The sequence below is a fragment of the Corvus moneduloides genome, chromosome 17 (genome assembly GCF_009650955.1).
Source record: "Corvus moneduloides isolate bCorMon1 chromosome 17, bCorMon1.pri, whole genome shotgun sequence".
Lineage (NCBI taxonomy): Eukaryota > Metazoa > Chordata > Aves > Passeriformes > Corvidae > Corvus > Corvus moneduloides.
Window position 1 is genome coordinate 3,041,746 of NC_045492.1, and position 22,188 is coordinate 3,063,933.

Consider the following 22,188-nt stretch of genomic DNA (forward strand, 5'->3'; position numbering starts at 1 on the left):
TTTCCAGACCAGGGAAAAGCTGGGTGATCCCAGAGCAGACAGGAGCTCAGGCTGCTTGCCAGCCACTGCCAGTCTCCTTATTCCAGGACAGAGTGGAAGGATGGTTTTTATGAGCATTAAAAAAATCTATGGAAATAACTGAAAAAAACCCAAACTGACACAGACTTTCTGCTCCAGGCCATGGCCCGCATAAAAAACTTTCTTTCTGGGTTTTACACTCAATAGGTAATTTCACACTGTCTGTCTCAGGCAGAGCTGTCTGATATGAGCTGTTACACCGCTGCCTTCAGCTGCTGGAGGCTCTGAGTCTCACCCCACATATAAGTCTGCAGTTATTGATTGACTTCAGGATGATTTCTAATAACAACTGGAAAATAACCTCCATCCTGTGCCCAAAGTGTTGGAACCAGACCTTTAAGGTCCCTTCCAACCCAATCCATTCTATGACTCTCCCACCCATGGAGGCAGGACTGACATTGCGCCCTGACTCTGAATTTGCAAGGGAGAAAAAGCTGCCAGAGAGGAGCCACTGTGGGAAGGGGGAGAGGGAAGAGTGTTTGGTGGCAGGGACAGCTGGCAGAGGGCTGTCCAGTTCCAATCCTTCCATCAAACACCTGGAGCAGTCTTGCTGATCAGACCCACAGGTCACACACACAGCCTGGTGAACTGGTGAGTAGCACAGACCCAGTCCCACACCATCACTGGAGACACTGGTGTCACCTGGAAAACAGGGCCTAATCGAAAGGAGAGGAAAGGAAATCATTTTAATCCAGCCTAATGGAAAGTTGCACCTGGGGAAAAAACATCCTGGGAAAGGGGAGCTCCAAGCAGGACCTACCCAGAGCCAAAGCTCTTTGAGGGATGGTCGAGCACCTAAACATGAATTTCTGCTGCAGCACACAGGGTATCTCTGACAGGGGCGAGAGGAGAGAGAGAGAGAGAGAGAGAGAGAGAGAATGTTGTCTTACCTCTGCTCCCAGCACTCCCTGAAACTCGTGTAACCGAACTGTAGAGCTCTGGCATCCCTACATTAAGTCAGATGTTGGAATATCCAGGGAACAGCCAAATAAATCATAACAGAGCAAGAAAAATATCTTGAAATGAGACATTTATAGAAGTCAAAGAAAAGAATAAAAATTAAGCTGGGATAGAAATGTCTGATACTAAAGAGCTTACATTTCTGCCAAGGGAAGGCAGAGCAAGAAGAGGCTGGAAGCTGAGTATGAACATTTTCCACCCAGGAACACTCAGGAACACATTTTCAGGACAGATGACAGTTAACAGCACTGGGAAAAATTCATAAAGGAAGAGCTGAAGCTTCCACTTTTGGTATCTTTAGGTGGGGCCTGGGATCCTTTGTAGCAGACCCCACAGGATTCTGCAGGAATCAGGCAGAGTTAGCTGAGCTGGAATAGCTCAGTCTGCTGTCATGGAGATAACCACTGCAGCAGCATGACTTGGGAAGGCTTCCAGCTTGGGAAGATGGTGTGGGGGCTGCTCTTCCCGTGATTTACACCTTCCAGGCTGCCCATGACAGCTGATTCCGAGTGGGTGCAAAGAATGGGGGGATCCTCTGCCCAGACCCTCACCCCCAGGACGTGCAGTGCTTTGTCAGAGGGGAATGGGCCGTTTATGAACCAACACTTTTCTCCTTCCCTCAGAAGAAAATGGAGTGGGGCAAGAACAAGATAAAGAAAGAGAAGCGTAAAAGAACCAGATGCAGGAGTGGTGGAGAAAAGCAAGGAGTGAAAGGGAGAGGAGCAAGGCAGGGAGCAGGAGAGCAGCCAGCACAGCGCCGGGGCAGCGGGGCAGCAGCGGGGCACCGGGGCTGTCTCTGGCTGGGGCAGCATCACTTGGCGTGAGGTGCCAGCACGAGCACGAGTGGCTTTTGCAGAGCTGCCGGGGCTCCGGTAGCCACAGGAGCGATTTCCCCCATCACTCGCCCCGGGAGGTTTCCCGTGCGAGTGCCAGGGCCAGGCGGGAGGGACCCTGCGGGCAGCAGGGGCTGAATCAGCCTCCCACACCCCGGAGTGAGGACCAGGTGGGCTGGGTGAGAAAGGAGCCCTGTGAGTGACGGGCTTGCTGGGACTGCAAATCACTCTTTCGAGTTTTCATTTCCTCGTAGACACAGGCTGCCCTGCTCAGAAATGAAACTTAGAGAGACGCGCCAGCGCTTTGTGAGACGGAAGGAACCACAATGACAGGTCATAGGATGCAGGGACAGGGTGGCTGCTGGATTGGGTGTGCACAAAGCAGACACAGCCCCGGGCAACACGTGGGGCTGGCTGAGGCCCCACTCTGCTTGGAAGAAGGGGGTAAATGTAGGTAATATATTTGCAAGTGCAGAGGAGGGGTCCAGGAAGGCAGGGAGGTGATGAGGGAAGAGAAAGAGCTTCCCTCCTGCTGGCTTTGCAGAAAGCTGTGCTGGAGGGGATGAGCCTGTTCTCACTTTGGAGCTGTTAGGGGTGTGGAGCAGCTTTCACAAGCCCTGGAGCATCCCATGTGTACTCCTGTCTGTGCCTCAGGCTGCTGCCCTGGGCAAGTGCCTGTTTGCCTGTGCTCCAGCAGAGCGGACGTGTCATCTCCCATTCCATACCAGGAGATGCAGCTTCTTGCTCCGCTTTGTTCCAAGGCAAGGAACAGCCTTAGCCCTGATAAAAACTACATTGCAAGGCTCCTTTTCCATAAGCAACTCCCGTGCATCAAAGGTTGTCTTCCTCACACAGCTGGAGCTGAACACAGACACCCTACATGAACCAGAGCTGAGGCAGGCAGGATTCAGCCAGCCCAGACTGCCCTCACATAATCCGCCTGGTTTCCACAGCTGGATTACTGGGAATGTGCACGGAAAGAAAGCAGAGGCTTCCAACTTCTACCTAGGGATAGAGGGAGAAGACAGTCAGGTTTGGCTGGATAACTCACTGCCCATTGTGAGGATCTGGATGGAGCTGTCTCCTGGTGGATGGCAAAGATTCAAGTTCATCATTTGATCTCCTAAGGAAGAACCAGTGATGTTTCTCCTCAAGGAGAGTAACTTCTTCTGTAATGCAAAGGAAGTGTCTGTATTCCATGTTGGTGCAGTGCTCCAACAACAGCATTTAAAACACAAACCTAAGTGAGCACTGCACCAACCCAGAGAAACCTGGAGACTTCAGACAGCCTGAAGAGCAGCTCTTGCTCCCACCCACAAACCATTGGAATAAATTTGGGATAACTTGCTCACAGAAGCAATGGACTTGCTCACGTGAAGCAAGAGGACAAAAGTAGAAAGCATGAATGGAAATCAAGCTGAAATGCCCATCTCGTCCCAGAAACATCCCAAGGGTCTCTGTGCTGCCCGTTAAAAGTCAGACAAAGTGTCACGGTCGCTGCTGCGCACCAACTTTGAACTGGTCTCCATCTCCCTTGCACCCACATTCATTCAGAAAGGAACTGAGGCTAAAATATTTGTCCAAATGACTTCAAGGGTTCTTTAGAGGATTAAACAAATCTAGTTCAAAAATGAGCATTTTAATCGTAGAGCCACGAGGCAGGCTGAGGTATGGTGTTCAGTGATGCTTCATAAATCTTGCCAATTTGTACAGTTAGCTTAAAACGAGAGTGGTAATTAAAAGCAAAGGAACAGCTAGTCCATTACAGACTAAATGGCTATATTAAATATTACCCTGGATCTGATTATTAATGTGCAGGAGAGCTGTTTAGTGGCTCAGTATTTGTTCAGCAGGTTTTATTAATAGCCCCACGGCAAACATTTCCCGTAACGCAGGATCCTCGCACCAAAGTCAAGTGTGGAAATTTGCATGCTTTTCCTCCCCTGGTTTCACTCTGCCTGGTAATTTCCACAGATTTTCTGCCTTTTTTTGCTCTCAGGTTTAGTCAGTGTGACCCCGGATGTCGGCATGGCTGGGTTTTCCACTGCCCCATTCCCAGCACTGCAGAGCCGCAAAACAACTGATTTAATTTTTCCCCCTGCGTCAGTGGAAGGTCCCGCTCCCTGTGACGCACGATCCTTGACTTCAAGAAAAAGTAACTCCAAGGTCGAGTTGAAGGTGCCCATCCCAGCCTGCCCTGGCCACCCACCAGCACCAGACAGGAGCTGTTAACCCCAAGGTGTGAAACCCCAACTGAGAAGCACCGCAAAAGCACCAGGCAAGGAGGAAGAGTGAGGAGGGCAGAGGGCTGTTTGCCTCCATGCAGCTTGGCTGAGTTTAGTTTCAGTAACCTCAGAGTCAGCATCTCAGATGTCGGTAGTTTCCACTGAGCGTGGATCAGCTCAGACCAAGTCAGTGAGGGGCGCATATTAATAGGGGTAAAAAATTGTGTTCAGTTGATGGAAAAGTCCCATTGAACAGAAGATTGACCCAGATGAATGTTCACACCACCCAGCCTGCTCTTCTCACGTACAATGCCAAGAAAAGGCAGACAACTGACTTGGGTTTGGCTGTCGTAGTGGCTGGAAGGATTTAAACACCCCATGGATCCTGCAGAGCTCGGCTCTGCTGGTGGAGCACTCAGTGGCACTGGAGGAGCACCTTGTTCCTGCATCACCACGACTTAGAATCATCAAATTATTTATTTCCTGTTTCTCCTTTTCCTTTGTCTTCAGCAGAGATTTCTTTTCCCTTCTTTACTTCTAATCCCACAGGGAGAGGAGCTGGAATCCTTCTTCCAGCACATAAGTTTGGGGTTTTTTTTCCTGTGAAACCTCTGAAAAATCAGTGCTGACAATAATATTAATGCAGGATTCCAGGGATGAACCTCATTGATGGTGTCCTGGATGTGGGGGAAGCACACAGTCCAACCAGAGTGTACCAGATGGATACTGTGAGGTGTGCAATGGTTGGATTCCCACCACCCTTCTTTTATTTAAGTAAAAAGCATCTCTTTGCTTGATTTGCCTTGTTATCAGTTGATGAGATTAATCCAGAGCCCACCTCTCACACCCAGCCCTACAGGAATCCAGGTTGCCTGCAATGTCAAGCAAGTCTAATAAATAATTTGGATGGAGTCAGTGCATTTAGTCAAACAAATAACTTCATTCAAAGGGCAGAATGGATTTTGTCAAAAGCCTTTTTTCATTATGTCAGAATGAAGAAAAAATTGTGCAGCCCTTTCACTCTGTCACCACAAAGGCATTTGTTCAAGCTTCTGGCTTTGCTTGACATAAAAAAATGTAGTTGTCAAGGCCCACACAGTGAATTGCTCTTCCCCACCCTGTCAGCACGAACACACTCCTGCACAGGGATGGAGGGACATGAGTCCTGTCACTCCACAGAGGCACTCCTTGGATGGGGCTCTGGTGTGGAGAACAAAGAATGGGTGGTCCATGAGGAAGAGGAAGCAGCATTCCAGTTCTCCTAGACTGGTTTGTGTCCCTTCCCTGCACCCCAGGTCACCTCCACCAGCATCCTGGGACATGTTCTGTGGCAGGGTGCAACACCCTGAGAGCCCAGAAGAAATTCAGACATCCCAGACTGTTCTGAAAAAATCCCTTTCTGCTTCACTGAAATCGCTTCGCTAATTTAAGCAGGTACACATCAAACATACATGGGAGCAAAAGCAGGGAAAGGGGAAATATGGACTTTTTAGGCATATCTTCATTATACTTATTAAAGGTAATTCAATTAAAGACTGGGACCTATGGGTAAAATGCAGGGTACTGGAAGTTCACTGATTTACAGTCAAAATGAGAGACAAAGAGAGAGGTCAGAGCAGAGTCATGGGCTGTAGCTCCTGAGTGTGCTCTCAGACGAGATGGAACCACTCATGGGCACGATCTTCAAACCACAGAATCACAGAATGCTCTGGGTTGGAAGGGACCTTGTAGATCACCTCGTCCCAGCCCCCTGCCATGGACAGAGACCTTCCACTTGCCCACTCTTGGTGTGCTGTGTGTTGCCATTTGCCCCATCAGTCTCCACATTCACTGCAATCCGTGGCCGCACTCCCACCCTGACATTCCAAGCCAGCAGCCCCTCCAGAGGTCTCCCAGTTTGGCTGTTACAGGAGCTACAGGTGCCCAGCTAAGCACTGTCAGTCACAAGAATGGGGCAGGCAACATGCAGCTCCCCCAGCAAAGCCTGGTGGATCCAGAGGGACGTCGCATCCACAGGAACTTGTCTACCTTAATGCAACAGACTCCTCCGACAGAAAAGATGCTCCATACACAGCAGCAGCCTCATCAGGCAGCTGACTCATGGCTGCTGGGGAAAAGAGAGAGAAGACATCAATACAAGAGGCTATTTTTATATTTTGAGTGGTGCTCTGTTGCCGTAGGGGACACAAAGAGCTCTGTGAGGCTCGTTCCTGCATTGCACCAGCACAAGTCCATGTTACGCTATTCTCCCATCTCTCCTGAGCTCCAACACCTTCATCCCTCTCTGTCCTCTCACTTCCCACACCTCAGAGCAGCCTCAGCTGGCTGTCCCTGTCCTCCCAGCACAAGCTTGTGCCTCTCCACCCTTCCTCGGAGCCACCCTGGGTGCGGCTGCTGGGTCAGCGCTGAGCCCTCCACGCTGCAGGAGGTTGGAGATGTGGCACTGCAGAGGGGGCACCACTGTCACTCCTGCACACCCACCCGTCCCAAAACACCATGGGTGGGAGCACAGGGACTGCTCATCAGGCTGGGAACGTGGCATGTCACCTCCCTATGGGAGCCCTGGGGGTGGGAGACCCACAGAGCCCCACATCCAGACTGAGATCCACCCAGGAGAATGGCAAAGCAGGGTTTTATTCAGATGTAGCAAAAGAATAATGAGTTCATCAGATACCAATTGATTGATAAAGAGGGATTTACTGAAAGGTCTAATGTGTGTAGCCAAAATTAGTTTGCCATGTAATTAACTAAAAATGACTTAAGCAATGCATTCTTAATTATTATCTTAGTACAGCCAACTTGTAAGAAATTTCAAGCATTTAACTGGCATTTGATAGAATAGCTATAGCAAGCTAATTAGGTACCAAATTATGGAATGCGCTAATTGATATTTAATAAGTATGTCAATTGGTATCTAACTAGCCAATATGTTATAGCTATCTTGGAATGTGTCAATTAAGTGCCTAAAGATCTCTTTCAAGTAGATTATAAATGTAATCTATTAAGGATGTAATTTGCAACATTTTTTGATTATGGATTGTAACTTATTTGCTTCCTGAATATGTTATTGCTATTCACAGGCTCATTCACACAATATAATGTGCAGCATTTTGCCTACTCGAGCAACTTTGACAACTGATGTTTTCCTGGGCTCTACTCCCCTCTTACTCTGGTGCAAAGAGATTCCACTCCCTTCACAGGTCCCAGAAGGGGACATCTGAAATACACAGCAGCACACCAGCCACGGATAAACTTGAGAGAGCCTAAATTGGTTTAGTTGCAATTGGATTCTACCCACAGCATTTTTTGAGGGGTGGCATAGTTCAAGCTTTTTGATGTGTGGTCCTGTTCAAAGAATCACAGAATGGTTTAGTTTGGAAGGGACATTAAAGATCATCCAGCCCCACCTCTGGCTATGGGCAGGGACACCTTCCACTGTCCCAGGCTGCTCCAAGCCCCATCCAGCCTGGCCTTGGGCACTGCCAGGGATCCAGGGGCAGCCCCAGCTTCTCTGGGCACCCTGTGCCAGGGCCTGCCCACCCTCACAGGGAAGAAACTCTTTCTAAAATCTCATCTAAACCGACTCCTTTTCAGTTTAAAAAAAGTCCTCCTTAGGAAAAAGCAGAGGGATGCTTTCACAATCAGACCCACTGCACAGGTCTGAATCAGGTGAGAGTTTTTCTTTCCCAAGTTTGTTCATTTAAATATCATAAAAATTGCTGCTCTCAGGACAGGAACAAGCAGGGGTAGCGCATGAGAAGTAGTTTAATCTAAAGGGTGAGATGTCCTCAGTGCCTCTTGCGGGGCTGGCATCACATTTTGGGATATCAGGCTGGCTTGCTAAGCTCCTAACAGGATTTACCTGTTCCTTGAACGCTCCAGTCAGCCTGAATCCCCAGGGAATTTCTCTGAAGAGTTAATTTAAAGCACGGTGATGACCGTGCTTATTTTCTTTTGATTTCTTTGATACAAGTTGCCATTTGCTCCGTGCCTCCGGAGGTTTTTTTTCCCCCTCGAGCAGCACGCACGTTTCTTTGTATCATGTGTAAGTATAAGGTTGGTGTTGTGAGAGGTGCAGCACACAGCGTTAGTGCCGTAGCGATCTGAGCACTTTATCTTCATGAGTAAAGTACCCAGCTGCTCTTGAATTCAACTGAAAAAAATATGCTGCCACTCGTAAGAGCAATACATTTTCAGTTACTAATAACAACTGTTGTCATGGAAACAGCCGGTCCAGCATGAATGTAAGGATTTGCTTTCAGGTCAGTGCTGTATTAGTCAGCAGCCTTTCAAAACCACATCTCCCCAGCACACAAGTCTCCTGTCCAATTTACTCTCTGCAGCACTTTTTCTCCATTGTGAATTACTCCAAATTAATTACATTTTATGACAATTGTGCGTGGCTCCTTTTCAACTCCACTCTCTGTATAATTACTTGGAAATGGTTTATGGAGGCCGAAAGAAAATTTCATAACTATATCCAGGTTTGGGAGTTCTGGGGGTTTTTTTTCAAAAGAGCAATAAGAGTAGAATAGGCTGAATTATCATTATGATCATTAATGATAATTGAGCATCAGGCACTTGGGATGTATCCAGGTTCCTGACCATTTTTGGGGTCTGTGGATTAGTTGGAAGGGGCAGTGCAGGGGGTGCAGGTAGCTGGGGAAATGTGTGAGGGTGTGCAGGTTTTCCCTGCTCCAAAGCTCGTTTTGAGCTCCTGGGGTGGATGAAGGAGAAAGGAATCTGCCCCATCCCAGCCCTGCAGCTCGTTTCTGCAATTTCCATCAATCCCATGGACAATCAGCTGGAAGAAGCTGATGTCCTTCAGCTCCCAGCTGACCACATCACAGCCCCAAAAGGCTCCTTCCCCACTGGGGAAGCAATGCCAAAGGAGACTGGCTGTGGAGCTGAAGCAGGGCTTTTCACCAGAGGAACCTCCAGGCTGGAACTGGGCTCCCACAAGGCACTTTGGGACTATTTCTCCAGCTTTCCTAAGTGTCCAACACCTAGAGCTCCCCTTGGAGCAGGAAGGAAGAAGGGTTTCACCCCTTTTTGCAGCCTGATTTGATTCTCCATTAAATGCTTTGCCTCTCCCACCGGAGAGAAGCAGCCCTGTTCCAAGTGTGGGCACACCAAGCCTGTGAGACCCTGCTCCTTCTCACGCACCTCTCAAAGCACCCTCCCACACAGACATATCCCTGCTGTTTCCTGAGAGGAAGAACGAAAATGTGCATTTAATTCCTACCATTCTGGGACAAAACTTGTTGGGAAAATATCCCCAGACAAAGGAGCTGATGCTACTCCCAAACATCACCGGTGGCTGTGGTCCAGATTTTTCCTGCAGTGAGGAGAAGTGTTTGATTCTTCTTCCCTCACAATCCTGGTCCACCCAGCTTCTTTCCTTGCAGAATTGCTGCTGTCCTTGTCCTTGTGCATTTCTCTTCTTGTTGGTACTTTTCTTTTTCCCCACATTTTTTCCTATCTATCACATCTCTTTTTACTACCATAACCTGAAAATCAAATTAAACCACTGTATCCTGTATTCCAGGGATGGACAGCCAGCCCTGGCTGGAGGGTGAAGTCCTTGCCTTGCTGTGGGGACAATTGCAAGCATATGGGGAAAATAAGCAAGGGGTTGGTGGTTCAGGAAGGTTTTCTGACAAAAGAGGCAGAATACGCTTTTGGGAGGAAGGACTGATTTCAGGGGAGCTGTGGGTTTCAGCACCTTGTGGTGCTTTGGGACATTTTGGGCGCTTTCCTTGGTGGGTTCCCTGTTGGCAGGGACACACCCCTGCCTTGGAGACTTGCTGGAGAGCAGGTCCCAGCTCTGCATGGCAGGAGGGAAGGAATAAAGATGAAAGACATCAGGAGCCTCAGTCAGAGCATTCCTGGCATGCAGTCAAACTTCTCCAAAGGCACAGCTGGAGTGGAGGGCAGGATTTTGAGTCAAAAGCTGCAGAGGGAGGATGGGTTCCAACTTTCAGGGTCAAGATGCTGCCAAGAGAGAGGGGACAAGAAGGGCTGGAGGGAGCTGATCTCGGAGCAAAGGGAGCTTGTTGAACACCTCTGTACCTCCACTTCATGGTGTGCCCCAGGCCTGCCTCCTTCCCACCCAACCCAGCAAGGCTGAGCAGTGAGCATAGTTTGTTTAACCTTGAGTGCTACATACAAAATCAGTACTGATAATGACAATGGAAAGGGAAGGAGCCTGGCAGAGATTGCTGAAGAAATGTTTCATTTCTGCTTTCACTCCAAGTCCTGCTCACCCAGGTGGAACACACGGTCTCACAGTTTGCCTGTTAACCTGACCCTGACTGATTTATTCATGGATGCTTCGAGGGGCTGAGGGTCTCTAGAGGTGCTGCTCCCACATCCCAGGGCATGGACAGTGCATTGTCCCCAAAATCAGGCTGAGCACTTGGTGGATTGGGGCAGCTGGGTCGGGTTTGGTTTGATGCTGTTCAAACGACCTGAACCACAGGAAGTCATTCTGGTTTAAGGGGTCTCCCGTGCTCTCAGCAATCATCCCCCCCACTCTGAACACATCACCCTTCCCAAGGAAAGGGGGGTGGCTGGAGTTGCCCAGAGAAGATTTTAATGAGATCATTTCAAGCTTGCACACAGAGCTTCTGCCCAAAGCTGAGGTGCACATCCCACCTGGGAGATCTCTGTCACCCTGCCCAGAGGCCATCACAGCCCCCAGTCCACCCAGAGCTCTCCCTCCTACTCCTCAGAGCTTTTTCCTTTCTCTGCATGGGCAGATCGAGATTTTCAACTTGCCTGCCAGTGAAAATAAATAAATGCAGGCTGAACATGAAGGTTTCAGTGCTCAAACAGTAACATTTCCATCTCTGGGTCACCGGTCAGAACATCCAGCAGATGCTGCGGTGACCGAGGCCTGAGGGTCTCTCTATGGCCATACATTAAGAGGAAATGAGCTGGATCAGCACCTGCTCAGGAGCAGCTCAGACCCGTCCACAGGATGGTGAAGGGTTTAACCTGTAGCTTTTCCCTCTCAGGTATCAGCCTGGGCAGGAATGAAGGTGCCAAACTAAACTTTGGGCTCTTTGTGCGGATGGCAGATTCTGCCAAGAGGGACCTCGTGTCCTGGCTCAGCACAGCTCCAGAAACCACACCCAGCCTCCTCCATGCCCTTCCTTGTGAAAGCCATCAGAGATCCAGCCAGCTTAAACTCCTGCAGGCTTTGGACCACCCTGCAGGGGTGATTTTGGTGATCTTTGGTGCAGTGCAAAATAAAAGCTTAAAAATGCTTTGGGAACTTTTTTTTTGGGGGGAAAAAAAAAGCATAGGAAATATTAGGCATTATTCCATTCTGGAGGCCAGATCCACAAGGCCATCAAGATTAATGTGAAGACTTCTCAGAGCTCTGGATGAGATCCCCAGAGTGCTGGATTACCCCCTAAACTGAAAAGAGCTGTGTGCTTGTGGGGCCAGTGGTGCTCTGAGGCAGCAGGGCAGGATCCTGGCTGGTCTCACCCACTCCAGGGATGACCTCCCATGCTCACTGCCTGTTTGGGACCCCCAACGTCATATCACTGATGAAGAGAAACGTTTTCAGCCTCCTGGAACCTGCTGCAGCTTTGAAACCTCTTTGCCAGGCCACTGAGTCATGGATAGAGGTTGGTCCCAGGAGCTATTTAATAAATAAAATTTGGAGACTTGGAAATCCCTGCTCATTCCTGTATTACTTCTTGTTTACTCATAGTACTCAGGCCTTTGCCACCCATACGTGAAGCAATCTGGTATAAAGTGCTGAAAACTGAAGGCTCTAAAACACCTCTCCTAGAATTATGTAAGATCCATTTCAGGCTGCCCAAAACCTTTCCACAGACTAGTCAAAAGCAGGAGGAAAAATTAACCTAGAAAATACAACCAGCATGCCTCCCCCTCAGCCAGGAGACCTGTGTCTTGCAAGCCAGGCATACTAGGAGCCTAAAAATATAATAAGAACATGACAGTAATAATATAATGAATAAATAAATTAAACTAATACTACTAATAAATATAACAAATAATAAAACAAATATAATAAGAGCATGAGAGCCATCCCAAAAGGGTTGGGGGACCCAAATGCCCCAACAGGCTCAGCCAGACCTGCCCTTGCCACCTCTCAGCTGTGCCTTGCACTTCACTGCAACCTCCGTGCCTTTCCTGCCAAGGTATCCCTCGTGTGGGGGAAGATACAGATTTTATTCACAGCCCACTACTTTCTACCTTTTTATTATTCTGTTATACCCTCTGAAAAGTGTGTCCTGTACAGGGTGCAGATGAAGTTTTGCCCTTACCAATACCTGGTGCATTGGAAAACAAGATGACAGCAAATCGAGAGCTGAAAGAGGGCTGGCTCTTATATAATGTACAGAGTGTGCTGATATAAATGAGTCTTCAAAATGATAATGTCCTTCTCCCCCAGGCCTGCTCTGCCGTGAAGTTGGATTTCTGGAGCCGGAGTTCCATTTGCAGCTCATTGTGTATGCTGGAGTTTTTCCCTTTTCCCTATTTTTGAATTTGTTTGCAGACTGTAATGGGCCCCATTCTGGTTCTTCCTCATATCCTTTGAATTGTTTTACAGGAGTGAAATGGAGGTTTTTGATATATTGAATATATTTAATATTTTAATGCTGTGAATTTGCAGGACAGAGGAGAGACTGCCTCTTGCGATAAGAGACATTATTATTGTTGTTAAGAATTCCTTTAAGATTCCATCTTAATCATTCTGCTATTGAAATGGAAGAATAAAGTAATAAATGGTTTGAATAGACTTGATTAAAAAGAATAATTATATTCCTTGTGTGGGTTAAATATATAAACTCTTTGTGGTTTTGCATTCTTCCAGCATTTGCCTGGTAGAACGAGCTTTTCTCTTCAATAAGGACACGCTTTGCATGTGGGAATGAGAGAGTCCTCTTGGCAAGGAGGTTTGGATCCTCAGTGGCCCCTCACCTGAAGCCAGGCACTGCCCATATTTTCCTGCCCTGCTTTGGGGCCAGATTTCTACCAGAAGTCTTCTCTGACCTCTTTGAGATGCTCCACGTCCTTTGGGGTCTTCCCTCTTTCACTGCCTCTCTGGGGCCCCCACAGGGGTTCCAGATGCCTGTGGTGGGGTGTGCTCCGAGGAGGACAAAGCTGTGGTGCTCCTGACTTGCTGGGGAGAACACACCCAGGAACTGGGGCAAAAAGGACAAGTTTCCCACTGGCAAAAACTCCCTTGTCAATGTCAGCAAGGTGTAGAGGTAGCAAACCTCGGGGTGCTCACCTGTGCACTCTCTGCCAGGCACAGCCTCCACCTGTCCCCTGGAAGGGATGGGGAAAAGTGTTTGATTCCTGCTGGAACTGAGACTGGAACATCATGTTGCAGCCTGACTCGGGGGGGAATACAGCCTCTTTTGTAAAATCAAGTGTTTCAAAGTGTTTCTTACCCACGTCCTGGGATTTATGGAGGATGATGCTTCAGGTTAAACATTCTCGTGTAGCTGCAGTGGTGTGTGCACCTTGCTGAGGTGGGAGAGCCCTTCCTCCTGGTGGAGCTTCCTTCTGCACCTCAATTCCCCACTGATGGCACCCCAAACCTCAGTTCCTCCCTGACAGCATTCCAGACACACACGATGGGCCAAAATCCACATGCCATCGAATCCACATTTCCTGAAGGAAGCTGCTCTTCTGGAATTCACCTTCGCCCCCAAAAAATCTCCCTTTAGCCCTTGCAGTGCTGGGTCTCACAGGTCTGCCCTCTCCTTTGGTGCTTGAAAACTTTTCTTAGGGAGAAAGACTTTGCTTCCAACCTACATTTTCATTTCCCCTCACGTCAGAGAGTGACTGCCTGCCTCTCCCTTCCCCTGCAGATGTGATCATGGATGCTATACTACTAAGTCTTCATTATTTTTACAAAAATCTACTCCAGTACGGTAAGAAGTGTTATAAATAATTAAAGAAACACTAGAGTTGTCAAAATAAATGAACAAAGTACACTTTGAGATGCATGCTCTTGGCTTATTTGGGGTTTGTTCAGTTGGCAGCTGAATTTCAGAATTCAGTCCCTGGAAACACCCAGCAGAAATGCAACCAGTGAGGATCAACCATGCACCAACAAGAAACCTTTGTCTTTCCCCCCAGAGTCATCTAGGAACAGGGCTGGACATCAAATATCGTGTATAGAGCACCAAGCTCCAGTCCCCTCTTGGCCTTTCCAGGGAAAGCCAGGACCCAAAACGCATCCAACCAACCATCCAGAAGTTAGCAAGACCACTTGTATGGCCTGCTTTGTGTGATGCTAATGTTCCAAGTGAATGCCTCATTGCTCTGCACAATAAACCTTCTTCTCTTCATTCAATGCTCTTTTCCAGAAGGTCTTCTTTGTCTCCATGACGACAAATAAATTGCTTCTTGTTCACTGAAATCTGCTAAAAAGCTCGTTATTAAGCTAATGTGCCCAGGGTGACAACGCAGAAGAGGAAGACAGTCCTGCTCCAGCAAAGGATGCTTTTCTTCTCAGTTTCCCATGTGGACACCACTTCTCTGGGCTCTTGGGATGGCGTTGCTCTCATTTGCTGTCAGAGATGCTTCAAAAAATCGAAGACATTTGAGAGAGAGGAGAAAAAACTCTTGAGTGTGAGCCAAAGACACTGATAATTGTCTGCCTGCCCTTTCCATCTGCCTCTCTGCCTGCTGTTGTACTCTTTCCAAGCACACTGAAACTTCCATCCCGAGGTTTGTTCTCGCCTCCGGCACACGGAGTTCCAGGCGGTGTCCCCAGTGCTGGGGTGCCACCAGTGTCCTCCTCCCCATCACCCCCAGGGTGCTGCCAAGGGGACAGGCCAGCATGGGGAGGTGACATGGAATGAAGGGGTTGTTGGGGTGCTGGCAGGCTCTGAGTGAGCTGTGCTGTGGGTTCCCCATGTCTCCGGCACTTTGCCTTGGAGAAGAGGCCTGAGAGCCACTGTGTGATTCCACAGGGCACGGGCAAACCTCAGGAAACCCCCCCAGGAGCTGCTGGTGGCTTCTCATGAGTTGCCAACACCATTCAGCATTTCAGTGTTCGCCTGCTCCTTTCCCAACCACAGCATTTTTTACCATTTCTTGCTCTCCCCACAATCCAAAGTGCTAAAAGGTCCCGTGAGAGTAAACGGTGAGAGCTTTCATGTGGTTACTGTCACTAGGGAAACCACATCCTTGTGATTCACATGTTCTCTGAGGCTCTCTTCGTTTCCCTCTGCTTTCAGAAAGGTAATGTTGTGCTGGTACACGTCGGGGGGATGGGGCAGGGAACAGGCAGAGGCAGCAGGAAAATGGATGAATGTGCAATTGGTTGCAGGGTTTTGGAAAGAAAACCCCAGCATCGTGTAGGGTAGAGCTCATTGTTAGGAAAGAGTAAGTATTCAGAACTGGTAAAAAACCCCCAAATTGACTCAATGTGACAGTCCCACTAAAAAACTATTAAAAAAAAAAAATAAAAGGACTTTTCTCCCCTTCTGGTATTACTTTCTTTTTCCCTTCAACCTGATCACAAATGAGCTCATCATTAGGACAGGCAGACAAACTACCACCATTTCTCTTCTCTTCCCAAGTGGAAGAGCCTGGTGGGAAGTGCCCTCTGCCCACCCAGGTAAGTGGGTCAGGAGAGAGAGGTTTGCCCAGCAGGTCAGGGAGGGGCAGAGACACTGGGCTGAAGTGTGAGACAGGGCTGGTAGAATCAGCTGGGATGAGAAATTACAGCCAGGCAACAGAAAAGCAAGGTTTGGAGAACATCTCAAAGTTCACATAGAATCACAGGATGGTTTGGATTGGAGGGACCTTAAAGCCCATTCAGTCCCACCCCCTGCCATGGGCAGGGACACCTTCCACTAGCCCAGGCTGCTCCAAGCCCCATCCAACCGGGCCTTGGACACTTCAGGGATCCAGGGGCAGCCACAGCTGCTCTGGGCACCCTGTGCCAGGGCCTGCCCACCCTCACAGGGAAGAATTTCTTCCTAATCTCTGACCTAAATCTACCCTCCTTCAGCTTAAAGCCATTTTTCCTGGGCCTGTTACCACTGGTCCTTGTCTAAAGTCCCTCTCCATCTTTCTTGGAGCCCCTTCAGGCACTGGAAGAGGTTCTAAGCTCTCCCTGGAGCCTTCTCTCCTCCAGGCTGAACAGCCCAAACTCAGCCTGGCTTCATGTACTGGAAGATCAGAGCCCAAGAACACAGAGGAGACCTGAAAGCCCCTGGTTATTCCATGTATCTCAGCCTCTAGGCTGTGGCCAGGATAAAGAGCCGCAGAAATGGATGCTTTCTTCAAGCACAAATAAACACACTTATTCTTGCTTAAAGGAAAAAAAAAATTACTATCCCTTGCATTAAGAGAAAGATTTTTAATGGAGGTTACTTTTGATCTAAACCCAGTTTTCCATTTATATTCATTTTGAACATGTTTTCATTCAGAGGAAAGTGGTGATTTAGGGGAGGTAGAAGAAGGAAACCTTAACTCAGTCAATTCCTGGTGTGCTCCAAGCATGAGAGAAGCCACCAGGTCTTTGGAAGGGTCCCCATGCAGAGCTGGGATGGGAATGTCCATCCTGGAGCTTCATCCCATCTGTGTTCCTGCTCTATCCCCCACCTCCCTCTGCACCACCTCGCTGGAATCACATCTGTGCTGCCTCAATTTGCTGCCCCACAAATTGAGTTAACATTCCAATCCCTTTTATAGCCATGGAAGGTGGGTGCTTAAATCAAATGAAGATGAATATATTTGCTGACACATAATTGTTTTCTTTAGTAATTGCACTCAGGTCTCTTTATATCTGATCGTTAATGCTGGGCGAGGATTGTTTGTGAACTGTCTCATTGTTTCTGATGAATCCTATGAAAAGTGACACTCCTGATTATTTTGCCATGCAGGAGATTACACCAGGCTCCACTGCTAAGCAGTATTGATAGACCCTGTGCTGTCTTTTACTGTTTAGTTGCTACCAATAGATCAGAACTCAGGCTCTTCTCCACGTGCTGAATCTTTTATCACATGCAAATGTGAGAAAAGAGCTTGAGATGTGGCAGCTTCCCAGGGGGGTCAGGTAGAGGAGTGAAGATGTTGCTCCAACTTGGGGCTTGAGGATGGGGTCCTGAACGCCTTCCTGGTGTTGGGAGCAAGATGTGACCACCCATGGTGGCACCTGGGCATCCCCAGCATTCCCAAGGCTCCTTGTTTTCTCATGGAATGTCAAGCTCTTCTGGTGGTTGTGGGAGGCAAAGGGCTTGGCAGAGGCATGGCCTGATCCCAAAAGGGAGATCCCAGCACGTGCCAAAGCTGGGATTACAGCTGCCTGACCTGAAGCGCTGTGAGCAGCAGGTGACAGAAAAGTGGCCGTGATGTGTTTCACATTCGAGAGCTGCTGCGCTCTGAGATCCCAATTTCCCACAACAAACCCTCAGCCAAAGGGAAGACAGAGGCAGGGAGGTGTGAGGGGGTAGGAGGGCAGGATGTGCTCCATCCCAGGGGACAGGGACATGCTCCCTCTGGCCCTGGTGGCATGGAGCCTCCCACGTGTGCCGTGCTTGGTGCCAGGGTGCTGGTGGCAGCATCCAGGGACAGGATCCCATGGGCAGGCGGTAAATGTCCCTCATGCCAAAAATCTCAGCCTCAGCCCAAAGCCAAGCTGGGAGAAGGAAGGTGCTCAGGAATCTCAAAGCTCAGGCTGGAGCATTCCCAGTGCTCCCAGAAACACTCGGGCTGGGGGAAGCCCCAGGGGCCACCAGGGATGGCAGTGGCTCCAGTCATCCCGTGGGGGATGCCCATAAGCCTCAGTCGTCCCATGGGGATGCCCATAAAACTCAGGGCCTGCAGGAAGAGGTGAGGGATCAAAGAAGGGAAGCGAGAAGAAGCACACACACGCCTCTGCATCCCCCCCAGCCTAACTGAGCTAATTAATTTAGCGAAGATACAGCGCTCTGTAATTTGCCTAATTCAGTGAGAAGAGAGGCAGCAGCAGCAGCCAGTCCTGCTCCCCAGGAGCCTCTCCTGCTCCTGCCAGGGGCTCAGCACCCCAGGCAGCTGCGGAGCCCTCGCAGCTCCCACCAGTCACACCAGTGCCGGCCGCAGGCTCAGCACCAGCAGCATCCAGCCCCCGAGGAGCTGCAGCTAAAAATCCCATAAACATTTCTCATGGCTGCAATTCCCAACCAGAATGGAGTGACTCCAAAGCGAGCCTCTGATTGTAGGAGCAGCTAAACCTCCTCTGATCTCGCTTGATAGTTCTCCCAGTGTTAGGGTCCCCTTCCTGCTGTGATGAGAAAGCTCCTGGATAAGGGGTTTTGCACAGATTCCCCTCTCCCAGAGGCTGCTTTCCTGCCTTTCTGGCTTTTCTCTCTCTCTCTCTTAATGAAGACGTTGTGTGCTCAGCGCTGAAGTGGTTCTGGATACCGATGAAGATGTGGAAAATGCCATAATAGGAGACTGAAGTGAACAGGCAACTGCAGGTTGACGAGGAACCATTAAAACCCTTCCTGCGCCCGGCCCCGGTGCAGCAGCACGGGAGGGACTTCTATGCTGAAATGGAATGCAAAATAAAAATTGCATCGAGCTGAGGTCATTTCTTGCATGATGTATCTTGGGAAAAGAGGGGTTTCTCTTCTTTCCCTGAGATATTCAGAAATTCAAAATAAAAGCTTTTCATTGAGGTGAGCAGCCTGGCAGAGCAGCAGAGGCAGGAGCCGAGAGCGCTGTTAATTTTGCCTTGATTTTTTTTTTTTCTCCCTATCTGGCAATCTTTAGGAAGAAAAAAAAATCTTGACATTTTTGTTTCCTTATTTGCTTGTCTTCTCAATATGCCAGGAAAGAGACAAGATTACAACACAATCCCTGCTTGAAGCAGACTTATATTTGCCATCCAAACAGGTTTTCCCCTTTTAATGCAAGCTATTAGCCCAAGTTATTATTATAAATGTAGCAAGCCCCATCTATTTTAATCAGCTTGTTTATGAGCATCCTTCCATTCCCAAATTGCACAGGAGCTCTCCTGCTAAATACCCCTTTCTTTTTCAGGTAAGATAATTTCTGGGACAAAATGTCAGGGAGCTCAACACATCCCTTCAATTACTGCTGTACAGATTTTCTCTGAGCTACTGGACAATAAGTAGCTTTCAGGGAAGCATTAAGTAGATTTGCCCTCAAGGGTTTGCATTTCAGTGGAGTGACAGTTATTTTTGTAAATACAAAATAAAAAAAAAATTTAAAAAGAGGAAAGAAAAGAAGGAAAAAACAGACATACGCCCTCCCCCAGCTCCAAGAAAATAGACAGACACAGGCTAGACAACTGCTTATTATCTGAGAACCTTGCATCAGATAGGAAAACCAGAGTTTCTAATGTCTTCAAATGTCACAGCATTATGATTTATACCAGAACACAGTGTACCATGCTTCATTACAGAGAAAAAAATAAAGAAAAATTGAATTACCCAACTAATGTCTTCCCCCCCTTTTTTTTTTTCAGACTACTCTGAGGATATAAAATCCATCATTAGTTGTTTTTAAGCTTGTCTCTAATGATGAAAAAAATAATGGGGCATGAAACTCAGACTTAACAAAACAAAAATACAAAACACAGCATTTTACAGACTTTACGCAAACATAATGTGACAATGCACTTCCTTTCATTCTCTGCTATGACAGTTAATTCCAGACCAGGAAAACTGTCAAAAATGTTTAGTTCTGCTTGGGTTGAGTTAATTACAGGCCCTGGGGCTGTGTTGACTTTCTCCTGCTAATGGCACTGTGCTACAGGTAAAAATCCATTTGCAAGAATGTTTTCAGAGCTACAGATCTAATTTACTGAATATCAAATATTTATGCCATTGCAATTAAAGTGACAACGTTCCACCCCTCTTCAGCATACAAGCTCGGGCTTTTTAATAGAATTTATTATACAGTAAACATTTGGTAAAAAGTTTTGCTGGAGCTTATAATGTGAAAGCTTTGAATATTTTATTGATTTTATTTCTTTAGCGCTCTATCCCTATCAATGCTGGAACGTTATGAACTTCTGCAGCACATAAAAGACCATTTTTTACTGTCAGAGCCAGGGAAGCTCGCAGATAAAGGCTGGGACTGAGGGATGGAGCTGTGCTGCCACTGTCACACGAGGAGCAAAAGGAAGGACAGCAGCAGGGAGGGACAAAGTGCCAGGCCAAATCTGCCAAGGCAGGAGTTGGAGCACAAAGGAAATGAATTCTCCTCGTTAGATAAATGGGAGAGGGATTATTCCTGGTTTCTCTCCACAGTCAGATCCACCAGCACGGGCAGCCCATGGGAGGGAGCAGTGCAGGTTTAGGGAGCACCTTGGAAGCGTGGGAGGTTTAAGGAGGCTCTGGTGATGTAGGTGATGGTGGAGGGTGTCCAGGTGAGGGGAGGGGTTTGCTTTTCCTTTGCTGATTTGGGTTTTGAGAGCAGAGATCAGGCTGTGAATTCTGCACTTTGTGCAACTCCCTGTCTCCATCCCCATCCTCACTGGGACATTCCCCATTGTTTGCTTCTGATCACTACAAACCTTGTAGGTAATTTATTTCCTTTTTTCCATATGAAGGATCTGACAAACCTGCTCAGGCTTATTTGCTTCTGCCAAAGGTATTTTTATTTGCAGGGAGAAAATCAACAACAACAAAAAAATTGTTTCTGAGCACATGCTTTCAAAAGCCACGTTTGGTTAAGATCGTAAACACTGCCTGCAGAGAAAAGAGCTGTGCAAAGGGGAAGTAAAGACGGTGAGGGGCCACCAAAATTCCCTGTTCTGCCTTAGGAGCAGCATCTAGGCTTGCCCCAGTGGGTGGCCCTCAGCTTCTGGATTAGGGAATATAAAATCATAGAATTATGGAATCATAGAATGATTTGGGTTGGAAAGGAAATTAAAGATCACCTAGTCCTGCCCTCTGCCATGGGCAGGGACACCTTCCACTAGACCAGGTTGCTCCAAGCTCCATCCAGCCTGGATCTGAACACTTCCAGGAGATATCACTCTGTCCTGTCCATCCACCCAGTGACTTGCTCTCCACGAATCTGTGCCAGCCCCTCCTGACCCTGCTGGCACCACCTCCTTGTGACAGCCAGCTCCGACAGTCTGCTGGGAAAAGCAGTGCTCAGTTTTAAACCAATCCCCCACCAGCTTTATAGAATTCCCCTTGAGCTGCTCTGCAGCTCCTTGCTCTCTGCACAGATCTGCTGTCCTTCTCCTTCATTTTTAGGCAGTTCCCTTTTGGAAGGCAAGCACACACGGGACAGGGACATTCTCCTGCTGCCCTCACTGCCAAGCCTGACCAAGTACAGGGGATGCCCCACCAGCACCTTCTGCAGCAAGACTAAACCAGACCAGCATTGTCCCTCACAGGCTGTAAGGTTGGTCCCTCTGGGACACAGATTTTGTAAAATCTCTGTAGTGCAACCACTGACCTGGCCTGTGTGTGGGTAGCTGACATTTCCCACCGTCACTACCTAGCCTAAATTTGCAGCTTTGCTCATGCCACTTAATCTTTCCCCACCACTGCTGTCAGGGTAGAGCCATCCTGCAGCATATTTTTGTTATTAGACCTCAGGTTTTCCACCCACAGGGATTCCCTCGGGCTCCTCTTTCCACCTGGTGTTTTAATGATGCTCTTCCTTCTATTGCCACATGTCCTGCCACCCTCCCACCATCCTGCTGTGTTCCCATCATTCCAGTAAAGCACCAGCTTCATGGATTATCCTCCCGCACCAGGGCTCCTGGGTGCCCACGGAGCTGGGATCAGTGGTGATGCCAAGCAGGTGGCCTCCTTCATTCATGGTAATTGTTGTGTCCAACTGGTCCTTTTGGAGGTACATTGAGCTACATCCACCAAGCCGAAGAGGTCACCTGAACCAGGCACTCTTCCTCCAGCTCTCCCCAGCCCCCAGGCTAAGTATGCCCCTAGAACCCCTTGGACCGTGTAAACCATCACCTGGCTCTGCCAAGATTAAGGTGCAGACCATCCCTCCTGTCCTGGATCCTCACCTCCTGCCTCTGCCTCATCTCTCTCCTCTGTGCACCATCATCTCACCATCGCACCAACCCTCCTGATTCCTGCCTGTCCATC